Raw genomic sequence first — 6000 nt, 5'->3', positions numbered from 1 at the left:
AACGGATGAAGACTCGCAGAATGCAATTGCCTCCTCTTCGTTATTCGGGTGCAATAACTACCAATACTTCAAATGTTAATCAATAACAAATTTTTGGGTATGTATAATTATATGTTTTTATTATTTTTATAATTATTGATTCTAAATTTTACTTATTAAATATATTTATTTCATCACAAAAAAAATTTTAATACACTTCAGCCCCCTCAAAAATAAATTTCTGGCTCCGTCCCTGTATGGCTTCATGAGTTTATGATGCTGGTTCTATGATTTTTGCTGGATCTGATGTATCTTGTTTGACTAGAAGATGACAAGGTTTAGAAGTTGATCAGAAAATTATCTATCGTGAGTGTTTGTCTTTGTTGCTTTTTCAAGTCTTGTAGCTTATAATCAAAGCCGTGTTTGTGGATTTCTTGTTGGAACTTATGAACAAAAGTTATCAGCTTTCTTTCATCCGTGAATATGAAGGGATGTGAGCCATGGAATTTGTGTCTTTTTCTTATTGTTTTGTTTGTTCTTGCTGCACAATCTTATGTTAACATTGCATCCTAGGCCATTGTCATGTAGATTTGTGTTTGAAATTTTAGCAGATGTTTGGGCCATTTTGTTGTGTTTTGATGAATTGAGATTTTGATTTTGTAGAAGAAAGCTTCGAGCAGTTGCATGAAATTTTAGAAAATTTCATTTCAACCCCTCTATTGTTTCCTAATTACATTGTAGCCCAAAACGTTTGCAAATAAATGCTTTTCCCCTTTTAAGCTTTAATCTTCTTTTGCATCTTTTAAGCATGTTTTTCAATGAATTATTTCTGGATTTTAGGATATAATTAGGATTTAATAATTTTTAGTTGATTTATTATCTTGTTGGGTTTTAGTAAAATAGTTAGAATTTGGATCAGTGTCATTTTGGTTAGGTTTTTGGGAGTGGGTTTTGGTTTATTTTTCTGGGTTTGGCATGGACTTGGGAGATTAAAACCCACCCCTTTTGGTTGGATTTATTTGGTCAAAATGACGGGCTGGCCCATCCTTTTCCTTGGATTTTTCTTTGGGTCAAGGGTCTTTAGCCCATAAAGGAAATAAAATTGGCCCAATGGCCCAATTACTTAAGAAATCTGACGATAGAAATTGCAATCCGGTCCCTATACTTTTGTGTAATATCATTGTGACTCTAAAAACTTTAAATTCATTTCAATTAGGTTACTAATTTAATTTCAATTTGGTCCCTAAACTTTATTTTTTTATAATGTTGACCCTTATCTTTATAATAATTTAATTTGACCTCTTAAACTTTCTTTATTTTTGCATTTAGGTCCCTAATAGCTTTGATTTCTTAAATATAATTTGTCGATCTTCTTTGATTGTTAATTATACTTCATTTAAATGCTTTTAATTGATAGATTTCATGGTTATTTCCATTTCTTTATAACTTATTTATTAATTAAATTGGTACCTTAACCATTTTGTTGATTTTGGAGTATAAATAGAACAAATTCAAACTCATTTAACCACTACTTCAAGGGAGGTAACTTCTTTTATTATTTTAAATCCTCTTATGTGTTTTTTTAATGTGTAATTGCATGTTTTGAGTTCTTTTTCTTTTAATTACTCATTTTATTCATTTTAAGTTTCATTTATTCTATTTAATTTTGATGATTATTTGAGAGGCATTTAAATGCCAAATTGTAATAGATAGATGTTCAAAACATGTATTTAGCTAAGTTATGTAATAGATAGGTTTTAATTTTGCCAAATATGTAATTAGTTAGATAGATGTAATGGTTAGATTATTATTTTTTAAATTTCCCCCTTAGATTGTAGTTAGGACCCTATATGTAATAGTTAGGTCTTTATGCGCGTTTCTTTGCTTGTGAGCTTACTTGTTTATTCGGTTTTTTTAGAGTTTTTATATCTAGATATTATGCTTATGTGTTATATGCTCTATGTGCTTTATGTGTTTATTCGGTTTAATTGTGTTTATATAATTTATTTATTTATAATAAATGCATGACATCATCACACTAGTCCAATGCTAGTCGTGGCTTTTTTTCTCGATTTCTCATTAGTCTAACGTTAGTGGGAGTGTGTAGAAATGAGATAGTCCAATACTAGACCCTTAGAGGCTGCCTACGCGCTAGAATCACATGTTTGCATGACATTCGTTACATTTCATGCATATTTTTTATTTTAGGATTCTTTTCTCATCTTACATGATTTTCCCCTATATATTATCTCCCTTATCTTTATGTGCACGAAACATGACATTTAGACATGCATTCCATTTAGGAAATTAGAAGTATGATAGTCCATTTGCTTGACTAGGATTAGGAGAGTCACCCTTCAAATATAGGAAATGAACGAGTATGGCTTCTTAAATTTAGCACGCTCGTATCCCCTCTATAAAAAAGAAAATTGAGTTACGAATTTTAGTATCTCATACCATTATGTTGCATTTCCCTTTTCTAAGTCATGTATATATTATCTATATATTATAACTTCTTTTTCGAGTCACATCTTTTGCATATTCGTGACCTCTTCTAAAAATCATTTTGGGCGCTAAGTGGCATTTGGTTTGCATGTTGGAATTGGATTCGGAATCGGAATCATTCATCCTAGATTTGGAATGGAATCAATCATTACAATACATTTGTTTAGTTCAGTGCCAGGAATGTATATCATTACTATAGTTAATGTTTAGTTCGTTAACTCTTTTTAAATGGGATATAAAAAATTTTCACTAATTAAATATATTAGTATAAATGTATTAGTAAATTTAGTATAACTAATTAATAATTTCTATTAGTAAACATGTATAATTATTAGGATAATTGATAATATCAATTATATTACATAGATTAATATACATTCTATAATACATATAACTAATAATATTATTATTATAAGTTTGTAACTAATTAAATTAAATATTATATATATAATTAAATATAAATACACAAATGTTATAATATAAATATATAATTATAATTATATAATATATAAAAATATTAATTATACTAATATTTTATATAAATATAATGTATATTACATATTAAATATAGTTATTATTATATATTATTATATTTAAAATAATAAATATAAATATATAATTTATTAATATTATTTACATGTATATATTATAATTATATGCACATATAATATACATTTATAAATATACATATATATTATAAATATATTATTATATAATATTAATAAATTTATAATATATATTATATAAATATAATTATATTTAACTAAATAATTATAATATATATTTATATAATACACTAATATTATAATAAAATATATAATTATAATAAAATATTATACATGTATATATTATATATGTATATATTATAATATAACTATAAATTTAAATATATAAATATATAATATATAATATATATATTAATTATACTAAATATTATGTAATTATAAGATTTGGGAATCACACTTGAGTTTTGGACAAAACCCACCAACTTACTAAGGAATGGTGGAATGCTAAATTTTTAGACATCATTCCAAAATTTCAATTCCGATAGTAGTGAACCAAACATGAATCAAACGGTTTATTCCAATTCCCCATTCCGAAACCCTTTTACCAAACGCCAAGTTAATGTGATTAGCACCAATTAAACTTTTGAAGAGACATTCCGACTCTCTCAATACCTCCTAGATCTAAATTCGCATCCATGTAGAAACATTCTAATGTGATAAATTTTATAAGTTAGATTAGGAAAATTTTTGATTAAATCTCGCAACTAACCTTGGTTAGGTTGAAAGGGTGCCTTAGGTTTGAACCTATCAAACCTTTGCCTTCCTTTTCTTCAACCACGACTCCCGAACATTTTTCTCTTGTCTTCATAGACCTGTAGTCGTCTAAAAGGGGTTTTGTTTTTTTTATTCATTTATTATTTATTTAAAATCTATTTTGGGTGACTTAGTACATCTAAACTCAATACCAAGTGACAACTCTTATTTTTCCTAAAAACTCTTTTTAGACTATTATTTTGGCCCAAACTGTCGCATACTTTAAATCCTATTTTAGGCCCCTTTTTTTTATTTATTTTCTAAAATAAAAAACTCATTTTTAATAAAAGTTCATTTTTTCAAACACTTAAAATTATTTTTCAAAAAAAAAAGGGGCGCGACACCGGTCAATGTAATATCCCTAAAATCACGCCCTTACCATATCATTTAGGCAAATCATTCCCTAAAAGTCATTGCCCAGGTAAATCATTCCTTAAAGACCATTACTTAGGCAAATGAACCTAGTCATACTACTATACACTAGTCTTAAGATTCGATGAATATAGTCAATCCATTTTCTTTAATTCCCATGGTAAGTACCTAATTGCATTTAGTACCATATCAATCAAGCCTAGTTACATGACATTACCAACTACCAATTAGGGTATTACCTCTTCAATCAAGCTTTCATTTCCCCAAAGTAACACTACTAGCGTAAGTAAGAGATATGTATACCCTACACACAAACTAAATCATATCTCTTTCTCTGACAAATTGATAAATACAAAGGTGAGTTTGAGGGAGAGGTGAGCAAGCTTTTGGAAAAGATAAAAAGGGAGGAGAATAAACTTCGAAATCGGATAATAACTCGTGGCTGCAACACAAGTAGGGCTCTAAGATTTTCATTTTTTTTTTATTTTTATTCATCTTGTAAAGTCAAGCAAGATTTTAACTATATGAATTGTACTAAAGCTATCTGGACATCAAAACTTAAGAAATTGTTGACCCATTTGAATTGTATTATGACTAATCTATTAGTAGTTATTAACAAAGCGTAGAGATCTCTTAATTAATAGATCGTTCTTGGGTTGTCAGTGAGAGTATTTAGATTAGTAATCCATATGTGATTGATCATATAGGGTGCGCATGATTCCTTGCTTACGACGCACTTCTCACTAGTTGAACTTAAAATCAATTTGGGTTATTGACGGCTAGTTTATTAAATCTCTCTAGATTTCCAAGCATGATTTGTTATTCAAGTATTAGTCATAGATTTCTGTGAGCAAGTTATAATTCATATTATGTTGATTAATGAAATATAAAAAACTCAGAATTTTAGTCATGCACCTAATAATCTACAGAATGTTTGGTAAGTCTCTTCGGACTAGTATAGATTAGTAGTAAGGGTGATCAAGACTTCTAATATTTAATGATACCAAATAGATCATGTCGGATTTCAATTGCATGTTACATGACTAGTCTATACGTATCTGCCTAGGGACTAAGGAACGTATGAAAATGTACCTTGTATGGCTATATTTATTTTGACACATCAAAATGTTTTCTTGTTATGAACGCTATGTGTATATGAAATGTTCATGTTCATACAATTTTACCTGATCTTATTTGATTAAATAAATGTGAATGTTGATATGACGGCTCTAATGGCTACAGCATAATCGGTAAGGGCTATAGTAAAGTGCAATATTGGTTAAAGAGTATTTCGAGGTCCCCGTTTTAGTGAGGTCAATCATTAGATTAAGAACTCAATGCCGATGAAGGTATGTAACTATTAAGAGTCGATAAATATTTAATAAATATTTATATGTGATACCAATGTGAAAAGAATATTTACTCTTCATGAAATTGTATGCTTATGTGTATACCTATTGCAAATGTATAACTGTGTATATATATATATATATATAACATATTTAGTTCAACAAGGACGGTATGTTTTACTCATTGAGCAAGATGATGCTCATCTAAATATTTTAATATTTTATGTAGAGGATGAGTGCATATACGAGTTTGTTAAGGCTATGGTGATTGGGATTGCTAGAGTTGAATTGCTGTTAGAATAATGAAATAGTGATTGAATAAATGTTATGTTTGGATTTGTTATGTTAATAATGAGCATGTATGGTTCAATAGACTAATTACTTAATCATTTTATTTTCATTTGTTGTATTATTAAGAATAAGTTCCGCACTAGATCATCTATTGCTTCTGCAAATAAGATGTAATGATTATTGAT

The sequence above is a fragment of the Coffea arabica genome, chromosome 10c (genome assembly GCF_036785885.1).
Source record: "Coffea arabica cultivar ET-39 chromosome 10c, Coffea Arabica ET-39 HiFi, whole genome shotgun sequence".
Classification (NCBI taxonomy): Eukaryota; Viridiplantae; Streptophyta; class Magnoliopsida; order Gentianales; family Rubiaceae; genus Coffea; species Coffea arabica.
The sequence above is the reverse complement of the archived record's forward strand: the minus strand, read 5'-3'. Positions refer to the sequence as shown.